Raw genomic sequence first — 19928 nt, forward strand, 5'->3', positions numbered from 1 at the left:
GCCCCCCAGAGATGTTTGCAGCCTGGGTCCACCTGGCTCCCCTTCTCCTAGCTGAGTCAAAGGCAGAGTGTTGCCTGCTCATTTTATTTTAATTTTTCTAACAACGTGAGAGGTTTACTGAGTCCCTGCTACATTGATGTGATTTACAGCGAACAGAGCAGAGGGCAGGAGGCTTGGGAAAGTAGCACTTTCTGGGGAACAGTGAGCAAGAGAAATTATCATTTTTTAGTTCAAGTTGCTCAGCTCTGGAAGGTTCTGTGAGGGCAGAAGGCTAAGGAAGGTTGCAAGGAGGAATTGTTTTGCTCCCTTGGGTTCTGGTAGCAGCTTGAATATCAACAATAACACATGCACTTCAGTCATTCCAATGGGCTGAACACGTTGAGTCCAAGGTCACTTATTTCCAGTTTGAGGTAAAATGATCTAAGTTGTTGCCTTAAAATTTTCAGATGCAGCTTTGAGTTGGATGTGGGCCACACTGTCAGGCGGGCGCTTGGAGGAAATGTCAGTTTTGGAGACTGCTCCTTATGCAAGGATCCCTGTGGCCTGGAGAGGTTAATTCAGTCCTCGGTTCCTCTTTGGCCCGAAGACCTCAGTGCTTGATTTTTGTCCTGGTTTCTGGATGAAGCCCACAGAAGTCTCTATCTTGGCTTTTCTGAAACACTCTCCCAATTCTGGAACAAAATGACAAACAAAACTCAAACAAAAACACACATGTGGGGGTTAGATTTCTATATTCTATGCTGCTTTGAGTGAAGAAATATCTGTTTCTTAAAAATGTGCCCCTGGAATTTTACTCAGCCATGAAGAAAAATGAAATCTTATCATTTGCAGGTAAATGGATGGAACTGGAGAACATCATTCTGAGCGAGGTCAGCCAGGCTCAGAAGACCAAAAATCATATGTTCTCCCTCATACGTGGACATTAGATCTAGGGCAAATGCAGCAATGTGGTTGGACTTGGGTCACATGACAAGGGGAGAGCACATACGGGAGATATAGGAATAGGTAGAAAACCCAAAACATGAAAGCGTTTGATGTCCCCACTCCAGAGGAACTCCAGAAACCTCAAAGCAACAGAGGTCAACATGAGAAGGGGATCAGGAACCAGGGTAAAGATCAGTTAGAGATGAATCAACATGGGTTGTAACACATTCGTACTTGAAAGCAATGTTAGGAATCTCTCTGTATAGCTATCCTTAGCTCAACTAGCAAAAACGCTTTGTCTTTCTTATTATGCTTGTGTCTTTTCTTCAACAAAATTAGTGATAAGGACAGAACAGGACCTGCCTGAAACTGAGGAGGGGAGGGGGGAAGGGTGGGGGAGGAAGGGAGGGGGGAAGGGTGGGAGAAGAGGGGAGCCAGGTGGAGAAATGACCCAAACAATGTATGCATATGTAAATAAATAAACAAAAATAAATAAATAAATAAATATTTTTTAAAACGTGCCCCTGGGCTGGGAGGATTGCTCAGTGGTTAGAGTGCAGTGTGTGGCCCTGGATTTGATCCCCAGCAACACTACCACCAAAAAAAAAAAAAAGAAAAGAAAGGAAGGAAGAAGTAAGGAGAGAGAGAGAGAGAGAGAGAGAGAGAGAAAGCCCTTCTTTGACTTATTTTTAGTGGTCCTGGCCAACTGTAACACAAAATCTGATGTCTAAAATATTGTATGTTTATAGACTGTAGCTGCCTCTGCCCAAAAGCGATGAGGACAGGCCCAGAGAGATGTGCTCATGGGTATGACCACGTGGCTTGCTACCCATCCGGTGGGAATAGACTCCTACCTTCCTTTCTTTGTGGGGACTCCATAAGTCAATGGAGGGTGATGGAGCTCCAGCCCACCTAAAGCCCCTCTTTATCTTCCCAGGTGAAACGGGGAGCACACACTTGTGTCTTGAGCTGCTGACCTGGATAAGATCAAAAGTGGAGCGCGCTTTGTTTTTTCCGTAGGAAGCTCCATGCAGAGATGTGGAGCCTCAGAGGCTGCGACTCTCCAGGGGCATCTATTGCCAGGCTCAGACATCTGGGGGACACTGGACATGTACTCATTCTACAGTGGTACTGAGGATATCCCCTTCGGACCCAGTGGTGAACTTTGAGGTTCACCTCTAAAACATATGTGTTTAATTTTTAACAACTGGCTTTCTGGGTGGAGAGAGGCCCTGATTTTGTATTATTCACCAATTTCTGTGGTGTAAATACTCCCAACATGGCTGACTTGAGGCTAAGAACATGGTGTCAATTGGCTTACAAAATTACTGGAAATTTCTGGGCTATTGCAAGTAAAATCCAGCTTCAGCTCACCACTGACACTAGTCCAGCCTTATTTTATGGAAACTGACCCAAAGATGCAGAGCACTGGCTTTGGAGCCAGGAGAGGCTACCTAGCACATGTTGTCTCTCCTCTCTGTGTGTCACCAGACTTAAAACCCACCTGCAGCAAGGAGCCATTCTTTCACCCTAAGAATTTTGCCCAGAGAAAATGCAATAGATGCTGGATGAGTTATGGCTACTGTCACCTGCAAAATGGAAGGCAAAAGCCTATAACAGTGAAGTCTGGCAGGTCCTGGTTGGTGGTTCTTGCTGTCTGAAAGCAGTGTACAGTTTCCTACTACCCATTTCATTGGTGCTGTAGTCAATGCATCCCAACCCCAGATCCTAAGGGGAGGAGATGGAGTTGGGGGCCAGCAGGAATGTTGACCTCTCCAGGGAGGACGCAGAACAGGTGACATTCTTAGTGGCACTCTCTATGCCTTTTGCTCAAGTTGGAGGATGGACTCCCACAGGGAAGACTGGGACAGGAGCCAGAGTGGGTCCCCTACTTGTGGGAGCATTCCTAGGGTATGGGGGGTGGGAAGAAGAGGAAAGGGACACCTCTGATTACTGGAATCCAAGTGAAGCCCCTTCAAGGTGGCATGAATCATCTGCATTCTCATCTTGAGATTTAGGGGAGCGCTTGCTGCTCACACCCTGGGAATTCTCCTTAGCCCTCCCACGCAGCAAGAAATGCATGTTTGCCTGCCTGTCTGCAGCCTGGGAGGAGGTGCCTGCACCCGCCAAGCAGCCCTGCCAGTGTGCAGCAGTGGATGGGTGTGTAGGAGTGGGAGGAAGGGCTGAAGGGAGGACCTTTTGGGTTCTAGTGGGCTGGGGGCTGGGGTGACAGGCAGAGCAAAAGGGTGCTTAGCTCAAAGCAGGGGTGATTGTTAGCTGGTTCATCTGGCTTACTCACTCAGAAGGCTATGGTTTGTAAGCTCTGTAGTGTGTACGTGTGTGTGCACGTGCTGCATGCGTGTGTGTGTGTGTGTGTGTGTGTGAATAGGACTGACTAATGAGAAAGCAACTTGAAAAACAGGCAATTCTTACCTTTAGCTGCCTTTATACTAATAAAAATAATTTAATTCATGCCACAAATGGTTTTATTTGTCAAATCTGATTTACTTATAAATTAGATTATTGGCTTTTTGCTGTTGTTTGTTGATTTGCTTAAGAGATGTTAAGAATGAAAACATTTGCTGGAACCATCAGCCCCTCTCCTCATTTTCCCTTCCAAAACACAAGAAAAACGTCTCCGGAGAAAAATGGTGGGTTTCCCCTTTTACTTCCCACTTACCCTCTATCTCCCACCACGGCAACTACTTCCTTTCCTTCCATTTTTGTCTCTTACTAATTTACTCTGCTTAATTATTCATTCATTCTACCAGGTTGGTAGCAAACATACACAATATGGGCACATATGGCAGGCATTGGTATCTTTGGGTAGAAGTTATTAAGTAAGTTAGTTTTTATTTTTATTTAGTCTAAAAAAGAATTTTTTTTTTTTGCAATATTGAGGTTTGAATTCAGGACCCCATATTTGCCACTTGAGCTACACCTCTAGCCCTTTTTGCTTTAGTTATTTTTTCAGACAGTTCTCATATTTTTCCTGGGGCTGGCTTCAGATCATGATCCTCCTACACAGCTGGGATTACAGGTGTGAACCACTGAGCCCATCAGAAAGAATTTTCTAGTATTTAGTTTCACTCACAGAAGGAGTATGTTCTTCTGTCAGAGAACTCATTTGATTATTTTGGGATGCACATAGAGGATGAGGATTCTTGCATCATTCTTGCACCAATCCTTGCTTGGTCAAGATGTCTTCTAAGATTCTTTCCAGGGCTGAGGTTCTGTGATTTTGTTGTTATTTTTTTTATATAATTGAATAGACATCAAGGAAGAATTGTGGTTCCTAAATTGGGTGTTATCCCCTTGACTCCTGAGTGACCAGTCCAAGTGAAGCAAGTGTCAGATGGGCCCCCGATTCACACTGTGCCAGGTCATCTTCCTAGCAGCCCATTGCCTGAAAGCTGGCAAGTGAGCTGAGGAGTCAAAAGGGCCACAGGAAATCTCCAGCATGGAGACAGCTATGGAGAGGAGGCAGGACCTGCCATGATGCTCCTGGTACTGTGTCCAGAACTTGGCACAATGCCTCTCCAACAAGGGTACAGGTCCTCACTCAGAACTGAAGGTAATGATTGAAACTTAAAGATAGGACAGAAAGGCAGAGAACTGAATAGAAAGGATTTTATAATTAAAGATCTGACAGAGTCAAGCAGAGGTTTCACTTGCTCTGTTGCTCAGTTTTCTGTAGTGAGCACGTCCTGTGCATTCCTGCCACCTGTGTCTGCACTGGGGCCACAAAGGAGCTCCATGCTGTCTACCCCGCCTGTTGTGCTGGCTCCATGCCTGCTGGGGAGCAGCCTGCCTCTCCAGTGTGCAAGGACCCCAGGCTTGGAAAGCTCTTCTCCTGTAGCCTCTAGTGCCTTTACTTTGCCTGGTCGCTGCTCACAGCAGCAAAAACAAGAGTCTTGCCTGGGGTCCCACGATGAATATGGAGACTACTAAGTTCTGACTGCACAAATCCTTCCAAAGATGAAGAACTTCTCATCTCACCTCCCCCTACCTTGATTCTGTCCACCAATTAAGTATAAATTGGAACCTCCTCCCTTTCCTCCCTGCTTGGACGCTGAGCTGTAGTGCTGGTGGAGCAGGGAGAATTGGTGATGAGGTATCTGTTTTTACAATTGGGACCTGCATGCTGCGAGGATTAGGTCATTTCTTCCCAAGCTTCTGGTATCCAAGGAGGAGAAAGAAGTGCAAAACAAGGCATGTTAATAAAGGCGAGGGTCTTGGGTGTTTGCTGTTATTAGAGAGAGAGAGAGAGAGAGAGAGAGAGAGAGAGAGAGAGAGAGAACAGAGGCAGGAAGAGGCTGGTGCAGAGAACAGGATGAGAGGAAGGGTCAGGAGAGCCCTGCCTCGCTGAGATGTCAATGTCTCAAATCCAGGTGCCAGCAGTTTGATCTCTGGAAAGATGTTTTCTTTTCTTTGAAGGATCTGGCAGTGCAAGAGAGAAATTTCTGGGGGTTTTTGTTTTGTTTTTGAAAAACATGTCTTTGCTGCTGCAGCTGTATTTGCCTGGAATGCCCCTTCTCTGCCCCACTGTGTCCCATCCATGCTTCAGGGCTCAGTTCAAATGCCCTCTCCTCCACGAAGACTTCTCTAGCTCAAAAACTTGCATTTCCCTTTGTCACTATGAGAGAGATCATGGAATGAATGCAGACACCAAGCAGTCCTGGGTTCTGTCGGTGGCATGACCTGGGCAGCCGCTTCCCTCTGACTGTTTCTTCATCTGAAAATACAGACACCACCACCTGCCTCGTCGGGCCTTTCTGAAGAATCAATGAGGTCATGTTCAGTGGCCAGTTCAGGATCTCGCACAGTGGGTGGAGAACCCACCTGACTTGCTTTTCCTCCTCCTAAGTTAATTTGATGCCCTTATGCTGAAAACTGTGGCTGAACTGGCTTCATTTGGAACCAAGACCCCAACATCTACATCCACCAGTCTGATTTAGTCTTATCCCTAGTTTCCCATACCATGGATTCCTATGATAAGTCTTCATTTTTGGGACAACTAGCCTCAGCACAGAACAGTATTCTGGTGTGGGATAATGCTCTTGAAGCCCACGGGAGCTTTGTTGGAAGATGGAATTTTCAAACCCACAAGAGAATTCGCAAAATAACAAACTACTCGTTTAGATTTGCTTATGTCTGTGTTGGGAAACAGCTCTTGTCTGTGTTTATAGGGCAGTTGGAGCTCAGTCTTCAGAAGAGCCCTCACTTTTGATCACACCACCTTTCCTAGGGAAGGAGGTCTCATCGTAAGGATTAGCACACGGGGAGGTGGTCTGCCAGCCTAACACAATCAGAGATGGGAGAGCTGGTGTCTCATGGATTGGGATTGCCCAAAGCCAATGGCCTGTTTGCCAGCTCTTCCTTCTTTGGATACCAGAGAAGGAAATGACTGCTTCCTATAAGGGGGTGATTTGCAAAGGGTTCTGTGGAAGTGGTATTTGAATATGGCCTTCAAGGGTGGTTAGGAGTGGAAAATATTAATACCCGGAACAACAGCTGCAAAACTTGTAGAGACACTAATGAAGGATAATTTGGGGCTAGGTTATGAAAAATGGAATAAAAATAGGCAACATTTGCAGGGGGTGCTGTTTTTTCGCTCCCTCCCTTGTTGGAGCTAGAGAAAACTCAATCCTGGTTATTACTGAAACTAACTGGGCTTAACTAGGGGTGGCTGGAGATTCAGAAAGGACATAGGATAGACAGAAAGAAAGTGGGGTCAGGTGTGTTGGGCGCTTGGGTGGAGGCACCCAACCCTCATTGCTTCTTTTCTCTGTCTTTATTCTTTAAGGCCTTACTCCTTGAGGTTCTTTAAAACCTTGCTTCAAACCTCTTTCCTTAGGCTCACACTGTCCCATGTTTGCTCTCAGCCTATCTTTAGCTTAATCGCACTGAAAGTCTTTTGCCCCCAGGCTTGCAGCTTTTCTTTAGCATTCTCTCTATAACTTTCTTAAAGCCTTGGTGCACAGACTTGCAAAGTCTCAGTCCTCTATCTTGCACTGTCCCATGTTCTCTCTGGCTTCTCTTTAGCTTCGAAAGCCTATGTTAACACTCTTGGTGCAGACTTTCTATCAACCCCCTTTAGCCATACTTTTCCCTTCAGCGATTTTCCTTTAGCAATTCTTTTCCCTTCAGTAATTCTTTTCCCTTCCGAAAGCTTCCCACACCCAAAGGCCCAAAGCAAAAGAACCAAACCAAAGCCCAAAAAATCCTTCAAAGCAAAAAGTCTCAAGGCAGAAAGTCAAAAGCCCCAAGCCCTCCTTCAGTGGGACTTTTAGAAACAGGGGCAAACAGGGTGGAGCAGAGGTTCTTGGGGAGGGGTGTGACATTGTAACAGGAGAAACCTGCGTTCCTGCTTCTCTGAACCCAAGCTTAGGAGACACAGCTGTTCTGCTTTTTCTGTTTCGTGACCGGGGCTGTGCCTATCTTGGTCTACAGGTAAATTCAATTAAGCTGCATCTCATCTTGCTTACGTCCAGTTCTCGTAACCTTTTCATAATCTGCTCTCCACAACATTAATTAATGTGCATATTTGCTAAGATGATCTGGTCTTCACACTGTATGTAACCCCTTCCTCCCTCCTTCTCTCCCTTCCAGTGCTGGGGATTGAACCTTCAAATGCTAGGCAAGTACTCTACCACTGAGTCAAACCCACAGCTCTTTTTATTTTTGTTGCTTTTCAGATAAGGTCTTGTGCTATTAACCTGGATGATCTCAGATCAAAATCCTCCTACTTTCACCCTCCTGGGTATCTGAGACCACAGGCATGCATCGTGACTCCTGACTTTGTTAAAATGGGATCTCACTACTTTTTTGACCAGAGTGGGCTTGAACCTTGATTTTCCTGTGTCCATGTCCTGAGTAACTGGGATTATAGGTGCATGCTACTATTCCTGGCTCAAATATTTTCAATTGAGAAAATTAGGCAGATGCCTAACACCTATTCCATAACTAGTAAGTGAAGGAGCTGTGATTCAAACCCAGGCAGTCATACCTGTCCTTGTAACTTGGATGTTGTATATATAAGGAGTTCTTGAAGGCTATAGTTATGTCCACTCTTGCTGCCCCTCTGTTTTGTCATATCTCCCCAAGGTCTCTCCAAGTGGGAAAGAGGCTTGGGAATTCCTCTTAAAATTTGTGAACAGTCTGTTTCTGTACACCCAGTGGCTTCACAGGCTGTGCCACCTACTTGTAGCTCCATCCTTCCCATAGCAGTGGCCCCAGCCCTCAGGAACCTAGGCCTCTTATTCCTTGCCTCCTTCCCCCCAACCTTGCCCTTGATATTCCTCATGGAGGAGGTTATTGGGACCTCTGGTGGGTTGGTGGCACCCTTTCTCTTACCCTGGGCTGTAGAGCTTGCTTCCTGGGACAGCATATCATATTGTTTAGAACCCCAAAGTTGCATCTTTTCCATTAACTTGGATCATGATGCTGGGAGAACCCAGAAGGTCCTGAGCCCACTCAAAAGCATCCCCTGGACTCTAACCCTAGGGTCCTTCCCCAGTCTCTGATAAGAAAGTAGAAAGGCTGCCAAGCCTTCCCCAACTTCCCCCACAGTTTCACTGGAAGTGCTTGGTTTCAGGTCATTTCTGGGAAATCGAAACTTGCCATGGCTCTGTAGTCTTGTGAGATGGCCCCTCCTCTGTTCTTTGTGGGGTTCAGGTGGGGAAGACAGGTGAGATGCTACTTGCTCCGTCCAGGGGGCCTATGGCATTCCTTCCTATCACATCACCTCCTGGCAATCTCATCCAGACCTTTGGCACTTTGGCTGAGTCTCAAAGATGAATGATTATCTCTGGTGACATGAAAAACAAAGAAACAAACTAATAAAACAGAACCTTAAGAGTTAGAAATGACCTTTGCACCTCGGTTCTCTGTTAACCCTTGGCAGGCAGGAACAGTGACCTAAGACACAAAAAGAGCATACAATGGGTGAGTCAAGTCCAAAGACAACAGCTTCCTGGTGAAGGGAGATCTGGGCTCTGGTCCCAGCCCTGACCCAGGGAGATTCACTTGACCTCCAGAGCCTGGAGCAGAGTACCCCTAGGTCCCTTCTAATCTCAATGCTGGAGTTCTCTGAGACTTTGTCATTGTTCCTAGGGCTGGCCCATTCTCTTCCTTTTCCTGTGCTCACATAGATCCCAATCTCTCTGCCTTTTCTTGACTAGTACTGGTTTATCTGAACCGGGTGTCACACAGAAGTATTCTGTGGGTTCAAGGCTGATGCACTCAAGGTTCAGCCAAACTGAGTAATGGAGCAAAGTCCTCTATCTTCCCTGATGAGTCCAAACAAGCCAGGAGTTTCCCATCAGAAGTGAGGTGAGGTGGGCTCTAAGCACTGCAAACAAACTGCCTAGTGCCCACTGGCAGGTAGGGAATGGGGTGGGACAAGGGACCATCTTCCTGCTACCTCCCCTTCCAGGAATAGGGCATGACTTCATGACCCTATGTGTAGACTCCACCTTACAGAAGTGAAAAGTCAGAAAGTGCTGGAATCAAGAATCAAGACTCAGCTCTCTGACCCAAGTTCATGGGACAGAAGATAGCTCATTGACTAATTCTACCTACACTTATTAGAGTTAAAAGGGCCTCAATAGATCATCAGAGTTGCTTTTAGGTGATTTATCAGGCCGAGAATGAAAATGATTTTCTCAGGTCCACAGCTAGTGAATGCATTTGGTTTGCATTATGCGTTTAGACACAGTTCACCCTCTCACTCATTTGGCTCATAGGATTGATTTGGAGCTCTTTTAAGATCAGCTCAAGGAAATGTAAACTAAGACAGCTGGGGTGCTCTGCCTTGCCCTGGATTTCTCAGAAAATTTCTCATTTCCAGTGATGTTCTTTGGCCTCCATGCAGGAGCCCCACCTGGTATTGAAAGACCAGTGTGTACACGAACTTCCTCTTAGCTTATCCTGACTGGTTTATCAGGGGTGACTCACTCCCAGAGGCCTTTGTAAGGACCAGGACTGTAGCTACAAGGGCTGAGCAGGACCACTTTCTCTCCACCCCTTGTGGGCTAGGGTTTGGGTTAGGGCTACTCTACCCAGCTCCTCCAGCCAGAAGCTCAACCACCTGCCTTCAAAGGAACTTGCATCCAAGGGCCTTTCCCTAATAGTGGCTTTAGTGGCACATGACTCCTGGGGAGACACAGGAGCCAGTGCTGGTGACTGCAGGAAAGAAAGCAAATGCTCTGAAATATGAGCCAGAGGACAGGTCCCCATGCTAAGGCAAGGGGTTCAAGGAACACCTACTTGCATGCTAGAATTATTAGCTGCTTCCATCTTCAAGAAATACAGTTTTGAGTATAAATTAATGATCATTTGGTTTAAAGAGCCCAAGGTCCTTCTCCTCATAGTATTTTCACCACCATCCTGGTCTCAGGTCATATGGAGTAGAGAGGGAGAAGACTGAGGCAGAAACAGAACTGGAGCGGAGGCAGAAGGAGCACATGACAGTAAGGGCCATGTTCAGTCATCTCTCTGTGTTGTGAGTGGAGGCATGGCAGCTGAAGTGACCTTCCGGGCCACCAGATACACAATGAGGCACCCTACACAATGACAATGATGACCCTGGTCTTTCTGCCCTCTCTGTCAAGCAGTGTCCATAGATAGGGTCTCTAGGCTCAGCAGTCAAGGGGGGATGTGGGCAAGGAAATGGTATAGCTGTATGACGGGACAGGGACAGAGGCAGGAAAGATGGCCCTTGATGTCATCTGCCTCCCTGACGCTCCGTGTCCCCTCGGGAACCTGCCAAAGCAGGGCACCCCAGCAGGAGGCTTCCCTGTGCCACCTCTGCCCTGCTATACCACAGGTGTGGTGAGTCACCCACCTGCGTGGTGAGTCAGGGGAGGAGGCTGGGCAGGTAGGTGGGTGGCACGACAGGGCACCTAGCTTCCTGGGGGTTGGGGGAGCAGTCCGGTCCCCAGACACCCCTCTTCAGGAGCTTCTTCACAGAAATCCCTTTGTCCATCCCCTGCAGACTGCCTCTACTGGCTCACTTTCCCTCTCCCCCACTCTCCCTCTCCCTAGCTGTCAGCAGACTGCCACCATCACCATGGCTACGCCTGCTTCTGCTTAAGTTCCATAATCAGCAGGAGTCAGAGCAGGGGGAGGGAGGCTGGTCTCATTAGTTTTCCTATTGAACTGGGTTCTTTGGAAGTCAGCTCATGGCTGCAGGTTCTAGGCCTCTCCCCTTCCCTGAGCATTCCCCCTCACCAAACAAGAGGACAGCCACTAGCCAAGACAGGTGCACCAAAACGGCTCATTGACACTGTGAAAGGCTGCTCTAACAGCACTACTAATAGTGTGCTGACTGTTTAGCCAAGATTTGAGGAAAATCCACCTACTGGATGACTTGAGGTAGACTTGTAAGGCCTTGTTTGTCACAGGTAACTTGAGGTCACATAGATCTGTATTCATATACTGCCTCTGCCACTTATCAAAGGGACAAAGCAGGATAAATTATGTATTTAATGTTGCTGAGCCTCAATTTGCTCATCTGTAAAATGAGGGTAAGAAAACTTACTTTTCAGGTTGTGGTGAAGATAATGTATGCAAAGAAATGCTTGATGTAGTTGTTACATTACAGATTTCTGGGTCCTCTGAGATATCCACAAGCATTTGCTGATTTGAGGGGACCACAAAAGGCAGTTTTCCCCAACCCTGATTTACTCCATCCCAAAAGACTGTTGCCCTAACTAGGGGGAGGGCAGAGGGAAGTGCCAGGATGACCAGCATGGAGTGGGCCTAGTTTCTGGCTGTGTGGGGTAGAACAGTACTGGGGAATTCAGGAGGTATTTCTCCAGAAAAACAACAGCACACCTATCCTCAGATCTAAGATGTCAAAATTTACATAAAGTTGATTTGCAGAGTTATTGGGAGTATGTACAGACTCAGATGTTTAGAGAAAACAAAGCAAAATATGGAAGAATCATCAACTCTGGGAAGAATATGTTGAGAAAAAGAAATCTACTGTTAGTACTTCTTGATTGAGCAGTGAACAATGTTTATTTTACCTAATCATAATGAAAGTACTGTATATGGATTTAACCAAAAATTGATGAATAATTATGTTGGAAGGGTAGAAAGCACAGAAAAGGGATAGGGAATGACCTAAAATATTCATTTACTTTAGTGGAACATTTGAAATGAGTCAAGAAAAAGCAGTATATGCCTGTTATCTGAAAACATGAATGTAAGACACGCTGGAGATGTGGCTCAATGGTAGAGTGATTGCCTGGCACAAAGACCCTGGGTTGGATCCTCAGCATCACACAAATTAATTAAAATAACAAATAAAATTAACTATAAATTTATTTCTATCTGGGTATGGTGGTATACACTTGTAATCCCAGCACTCAGGAGGCTCAGGCAAGATCTGAGTTCTGGACAAGCCTTGGTTACATAGTGGGACCCTGTCTCAAAAATATATGTATATATATGAATACAGATACAAAAAATATGAATTTGTAAAGGTTGCTTCTGGGGAACAAAAGCAAGATGAGGTAGTAAGGTCATCAGGGAATTTTACATCTATTTTGATAAAAATATAAATAAAAACAGGCTGAAGGTGTAGCTGAGTGGTCGAGTGTGTACGTAGTGTGCACAAGGCCCTGAGTTTAATCCCCAACACATACATGAAAAAATGCATGTGTGTGTATATATATATATATATGTTTATATATTTCTATGTATATGTATTGTGTATTTACGTATATGTATATAATTTAAAATCCAATAAAAGTAAGAGCATTGAACCTGCATTGATTGAATAATGGCTTTACCTCCCCAGTGGACACCTATGGTATGCTTTTCAAATCCCTCAGTCATGATGTCATCCAATATGAAGTGGCTGCCATGTGCACAGCCTTAGGAGAAATAGACAAACACCAACTAGCAATGGTTTTGCTTTGGTCTTGTGGAAAGGTCTGTCTAGAATACTCTCTTTTGGTAACCAGTTGCAATCCTGGAAGAAAACTAAGCCATAAATAGAGGCCATAAAGGCACTTCTTTTTTTTTTATTGTTTTATTATTCATATGTGCATACAAGGCTTGGGTCATTTCTCCCTCCTGCCCCCACCCCCTCCCTTACCACCCACTCCATTATTATTATTATATTGATAGGCACTTCTATCAATATTCCAACTGAACCATCATATGAGGGAGCTGACATCTTGGACGCCGCCCCAGTTGAGCTGTTGGCTGATTTATCCTGGTCACTCTCCAACTACAGCTACACAAGAGACCCCAGGTGAAACTACCCATCTGAGGCATCAATCCACAGAGCTGTGAGAGATAATAAGTTGTTTAAAGCCACTAAGTTTGATTTGTTTAAATATAGCAATAAATAAACAGAACAAGTCAGGCACAGTGGTGCCACCTATAATGTCAGCACTGGGGAGGCAGGAGGATCTTGGGTTTGAGGCCAGCCTGGGTTATTTAGTGAGATTCTGTCTCAAAAGAAACAAATAAAAATAAACAGAACATCATCCGACTCCAAGCTCCGTATTCTTTCCTCACTATCACCCTATAAATATTTCTCAGAGGACACACTACTAGAATTTGGGTGGAGAAGATTTAATTTTCAGGAGCTGCCTTATGCATCCTTGGTTCTTGCCTACAAATCTGAATCTGATAGCCCTCCCCCACACCAGCGTGTTAACTAAAAATGTCCTCACATTTTTCCAAATGATTCCTAAATACAATATCCCCAAATGAGATCTGTAGGACAAAGTCACCCTAAGATGGTTTAAAACGGAATTCCAAATATACAAATGGAGAAGACAAAGAAGGTCTGTCAGCAGGAAGGTATGGGAAGAGAAAGCATGAACGATTAAACAAGTTCCACTGCAAGCTGTCTCCGCAGTCCTACTGCTGAAACCTGTAGTGCTGGGGAGACCTCTTTGGCCCTGGTTTTGGGAAGCCCTGGAGAGACTGTTCGGTGGGAACCACGCCCACAGAGCCGTGGTGTCCATGAGGGAGGGATCTGAGAGACCATCTGTCCAAGCCATTTTATACCCTGCTGACCAAGAGAGGGGAAAGTGCCAGGACTCTAATCCAAGGCATTTTAATTCAAGCCCCACGTTCTTTCCACGTCTCCACCAAGAAAGTAATTGTCATGGAGGCTAGTAGATGGTCAAATAGACAAGTTGCCATTAACAGGCAGAATTCAGTTGTTTGCTTTGGCCAAAGCAAAGTGTCACAAACTGTCTGGCTTAAGCAACAGAGGTTTTGTCTCACAAGTTCGTGATAAAGCAGAATCCATGCCCTCCGAGCTTCTGGTGTTTGCTGGTAATCTTTGGTGTCCTTGGCTCTTTGCCTCCATCGTCACATGGTCTGCTGTCCCTGTGTATGTCTGGATTCATTATTCTTTTTGTAAGGATATCAGCCATTTAGAATTAGGGCCCACTCTTTCTAATTACAGCGCAAGGATTGTATTTCCAAATAGAGTCTTTTTTTTTTTTCTTTTGGTACTAGGGTTTGAACTCAGGACCTATATCTTGAACCACTTCCCTAACCCTCTTTTTTGATTTTTTTTTTTTTTGAGATAGGGTCTCGAGAAGTATTTGCCTGGGTTGGCTTTGAACTTTGATCCTCCTGATCTCTGCCTCCTAAGTAGCTGGGATTACAGGTGTGAGCTACAAGTAGTGCACAGTGACAAATAGAGTCATATTCTGAGGCACTGGGAGTTAGATCTTCAACTTAGAAATCGTGTTGAGCTCAACTCAGATGGGATGAGCTCTCATGCTTTGTGTTTCCCACGTGGACCATTACCTTGGGCTACCTCAATTTGCATCTTGCTTTGACTCTCGGCTTACCACTCTGCAAAATGCAATGAATCGGCTTGAAAAATCTTACCAGCCCAGATAAGACAGAGGAGCTCTCTCTCTTTCCCTGAGACAGCAGGGAAAGAGATCTGATCTGGCAACATAGCAAACGTTTGATGGGCCTCTAATCTGCTCCATTGGACACACCTGTAACAGGTGTGACCTACCTGTGAGTCACATTTTTGCCTTCAGAAGATACCAAAACACCTGGAAAATACAGCCACCTGGGAGAGTAAGGCACCTTGCAGCTTTAGAAACACAAGGTATTTATGGACAGACAGTGGGATTTGAGAGAATACAGGGAAAGCCTGATGTCATTGGAAGTCCCGGGAGAAGTTTCCAGTCATTGATTTATTCTTACGTTCTTTGAGAAAGTTCTTTTTGAGCACCCAAGAGGAACCAGGCACTATGAAACTTAAGAAAAGTAGACACACTATCAATTTCTAACTTCAATGATCTGAAGATATCCAAGAGTCTGTGATAATTAAGAACGATAAGGGTAGTAGCATTAAAGGTGGTCGAGGAGCACTCTAATGGGGTCACAGTAGAGCTGAGACCTGAATGATTCAGACAGGGGCATTTCAGGTAGGATGAACAGCTTGTGCAAAGGTCCTGAGCATGTTTAAGGTTAAAAAAAAAGCAAATGTTGAGTGAGGAAGGCCGGGCAAGAGGCTGAGGATCACGAATGAGTCAGATACTGTGTGCTGGCCAGTGTTCAGCAGGCCAGCACGGGGCAGTGGGGATTGTCTACAGGTACTTTGAAAAGCTAGTGCAGAATTTTGAGCAGGAGAGAGACATGATTTGATTTCTTTTTGAAAACAATTGTTCTCTTACACTTCCCCATGGCAAAGATTAAAGTTTGAAAACACATGAGGTTAGCAAAGGTGTGGGAATCAGAATATTCACATATTTCCGATGGAAATACAAATTACTAAAAATCTGAAGAGGAGAAATGAGACAATATTTATCAGAATTAAAAATTGCCCAAACTCTTTGGCCCATTTCTTTTTCTTCCATGAGTTTATCCTATAGATATGTTTCAAAATTGATATGTAAGTTATTCATAGAAGCATTGTCCAGCATTGAAAAAGAGCCAAATGTCAATAAGAGATTAAATGCAACAGTGTCAAGAAATAAGGGTTTGGATAAGTAAATGTTGGCTGTCCTTACAAGGTACTACACTGTAATCATAGCCATTGAGAAAGTTCTTTATGCAGGAGCATAGATAAGGCTCTGAGATCTACGTAGGATACCTCAAATTTTTTTTCTTTTATTCATATGTGCATACAATGTTTGGGTCATTTCTCCCCCCCCCCCCCCCCCCCGGTCTCCCCCCCCCCCCCGCACCCTCCCTCCCCCCTGCCCCTCCCACCAAGCAGAAAGTATCTTGCCTTTATCTCTAATTTTGTTGTAGAGAGAGTATAAGCCATAATAGGAAGGAACAAAGGTTTTTGCTGGTTGAGATAAGGATAGCTATACAGGGCATTGACTCACATTGATTTCCTGTGCGTGGGTGTTACCTTCTAGGTTAATTCTTTTTGATCTAACCTTTTCTCTAGTTCCTGGTCCCCTTCTCCTATTTGCCTCAGTTGCTTTAAAGTATCTGTTTTAGTTTCTCTTCATTGAGGACAACAAATGCTAGCTAGTTTTTTGGGTGTCTTACCTATCCTCAACCCTCCCTTGTGTGCTCTTGCTTTATCATGTGATCAAAGTCCAATCCCATTGTTGTGTTTGCCCTTGATCTAATGTCCGAATATGAGGGAGAACATATGATTTTTGGTCTTTTGGGCCAGGCTAACCTCACTCAGAATGATGTTCTCCAGTTCCATCCATTTACTTGTGAATGATAAGATTTCATTCTTCTTCATGGCTGCATAGAATTCCATTGTGTATAGATACCACATTTTCTTAATCCATTCGTCAGTGGTGGGGCATCTTGGCTGTTTCCATAGCTTGGCTATTGTGAATAGTGCCGCAATAAACATGGGTGTGCAAGTGCCTCTGGAGTAACCTGTGTCACAGTCTTTTGGGTACATCCCCAAGAGTGGTATTGCTGGATCATATGCTAGATCTATGTTTAGATTTTTAAGAAGCCTCCAAATTTTTTTCCAGAGTGGTTGTACTAGTTTACATTCCCACCAGCAGTGTAAGTGGGTTCCTTTTTCCCCGCATCCTCGCCAACACCTGTTGTTGTTGGTGTTGCTAATGATGGCTATTCTAACAGGGGTGAGGTGGAATCTTAGTGTGGTTTTAATTTGCATTTCCTTTATTGCTAGGGATGGTGAGCATTTTTTCATGTGTTTTTTGGCCATTTGAATTTCTTCTTTTGAGAAAGTTCTGTTTAGTTCACTTGCCCATTTTTATTTATTTATTTATTTTTTATTATTCATATGTGCGCACAATGCTTGGGTCATTTATCTCCCCTGCCCCCACCTCCTCCCTTACCACCCACTCCACCCTCTCCCTCTCCTCCCCACCCCCTCAATACCCAGCAGAAACTATTTTGCCCTTATCTCTAATTTTGTTGAAGAGAGAGTATAAGCAATAATAGGAAGGAACAAGGGTTTTTGCTGGTTGAGATAAGGATAGCTATACAGGGAGTTGACTCACATTGATTTCCTGTGCATGTGTGTTACCTTCTAGGTTAATTCTTTTTGATCTCACCTTTTCTCTAGTTCCTGGTCGCCTTCTCCTATTAGCCTCAGTTGCTCTTAAGGTATCTGCTTTAGTTTCTCTGCATTGAGGGCAACAAATGCTAGCTAATTTTTTAGGTGTCTTATCCATCCTCATACCTCCCTTGTGTGCTCTTGCTTTTATCATGTGCTCAAAGTCCAATCCCCTTGTTGTGTTTGCCCTTGATCTAATGTCCACATATGAGGGAGAACATACGATTTTTGGTTTTTTGCACTTGCCCATTTCTTCATTGGTTCATTAATTTTGGGAGAATTTAGTTTTTTAAGTTCCCTATATATTCTGGTTATCAGTTCTTTGTCTGATGTGTAGCTGGCAAATATTTTCTCCCACTCTGTGGGTGTACTCTTCAGTTTAGAGACCATTTCTTTTGTTGAGCAGAAGCTTTTTAGTTTTATGAAGTCCCATTTATCTATGCTATCTCTTAGTTGCTGAGCTGCTGGGGTTCCACTTAGAAAGTCTTTGCCTATACCTATTAGTTCCAAACTATTTCCTACTCTTTCCTGTACCAACTTTAGAGTTTGGGGTCTAATATTAAAATCCTTGATCCATTTTGAGTTAATATTGGTATAGGGTGATAAATATGGATCTAGTTTCAGTTTTTTGCAGACTGCTAACCAGTTTTCCTAGCAGTTTTTGTTGAAGAGGCTGTCTTTTCTCCATTGTATATTTTTAGCACCTTTGTCAAAGATAAGTTGGTTATAGTTGTGTGGCTTCATATCTGGGGTCCTCTATTCTGTTCCACTGGTCTTCATGTCTGTTTTTGTGCCAGTACCATGCTGTTTTTATTGCTATTGCTTTGTAATATAGTTTGAAGTCAGGTATTGTGATACCTCCTGCATTGTTCTTTTGACTGAGTATTGCCTTGGCTATTCGTGGCCTCTTATGTTTCCATATAAATTTAACGGAAGAGTTTTCAATCTCTTTGATGAATGTCATTGGGATTTTGATGGGAATTGCATTAAACATGTAGATTACTTTTGGGAGTATAAACATTTTTACTATGTTGAGTCTACCAATCCATGAGCATGGAAGATCTCTCCACTTTCTATAGTCTTCCTCAATCTCTTTCTTCAGAAGTTTATAGTTTTCCTTGTAGAGGTCTTTCACATCCTTTGTTAAGTTTACACTTAGGTATTTGATTTTTTTTTGAGGCTATTGTAAATGGTATTGTTTTCGTATATTCTTTCTCAGTTTGTTCATTATTAGTGTATAGAAATGCTAATGATTTTTCTACGTTGATTTTATATCCTGCTACCTTGCTATAGCTGTTGATGGTATCTAGAAGCTTCTGAGTAGAGTTTTTTGGGTCTTTAAGGTATAGGATCATATCGTCTGCAAATAGGGATATTTTGACAGTTTCTCTACCTATTTGTATTCCTTTTATTCCTTCTTCTTGCCTAATTGCTCTGGCTAGGAATTCCAGTACTATGTTGAATAGGAGTGGAGATAGTGGGCATCCTTGTCTCATTCCTGATTTTAGAGAGAATGGTTTCAGTTTTTCTCCATTAAGTATAATGCTGGCTGTAGGGAATACCACAATTTTTAAAGCAAGGTACTATGTGTGTAGCGTACATATTATCTGTGTAAGTTGGGGGTGTGTGTTCTTTCATGTCACTTTTCACCTTCCAGGAAGCAGATTCCAAGAAGGTTTAGGAATGCAAAAGACTTATTGGGGGACCAATTATAGAGGACCAAAGGGAGAGGGAGAAGAAGGGAGGAGGAAGAGCTTGGGAAAGCAGAGGGAGAAGGAAGGAGGATTGGGCGGAGGGGCTCTAGATGGCAGAACAGTTCTGAGCATTTCAGCCCCAAGAGTACCTGCGACTGGAGCCTTGTGTTAGGCAGAACCAGCCCTGCTTAGGTTCCCCCAGTGAGCCCTGTCATTGGCTTGGGGCACCCTGGGGAGAGCATGGCCTCAGTGTGACTGCTGCACAGGTTCCTACCATGCAGCAGTGGGGGGCTGTCAGCTAGAACTGTCCTCTCAGTCGGCTGTCTCTTGAAGGCAATCTGAGCTGTGAACCACAAGGCTGCTGCCACAGATGGATGTGCATGGAACACCTCAGGAAGGAGGCCAAGGACAACGCTGTATACTGGCACTGGAGAGACAAACTTGGTGGGCACAGCATGGAAGTGAGAAGCAGACGTTTTATTTATTTATTATTTATTTATTTTTTTAATTACTCATATGTGCAACAATGCTTGGGTCATTTCTCCCCCCACCCCCTCAATACCCAGCAGAAACTATTTTGCCCTTATTGTTGAAGAGAGAGTATAAGCAATAATAGGAAGGAACAAGGGTTTTTGCTGGTTGAGATAAGGTTAGCTATACAGGGAGTTGACTCACATTGATTTCCTGTGCATGTGTGTTACCTTCTAGGTTAATTCTTTCTGATCTCACCTTTTCTCTAGTTCCTGGTCCCCTTCTCCTATTGGCCTCAGTTGCTTTTAAGGTATCTGCTTTAGTTTCTA

General features: G+C 44.4%; 1 long non-coding RNA gene across 6 annotated transcripts in view; it reads left to right on the top strand.

The window, feature by feature from the left end:
• The window catches only part of LOC141421700 (uncharacterized), a 46359-nt gene extending 45059 nt beyond the window's left edge, over positions 1 to 1300 (top strand). For all 6 annotated transcript variants that reach the window (XR_012446373.1, XR_012446374.1, XR_012446376.1 and 3 more), the window contains one exon: positions 447 to 1300. This is a non-coding gene — a long non-coding RNA (uncharacterized lncRNA). The remainder of the gene's footprint in view (positions 1 to 446) is intronic.
• The last annotated feature ends 18628 nt before the right edge of the window (positions 1301 to 19928 follow it).

This window comes from Castor canadensis, chromosome 3 (genome assembly GCF_047511655.1).
Source record: "Castor canadensis chromosome 3, mCasCan1.hap1v2, whole genome shotgun sequence".
NCBI lineage: Eukaryota > Metazoa > Chordata > Mammalia > Rodentia > Castoridae > Castor > Castor canadensis.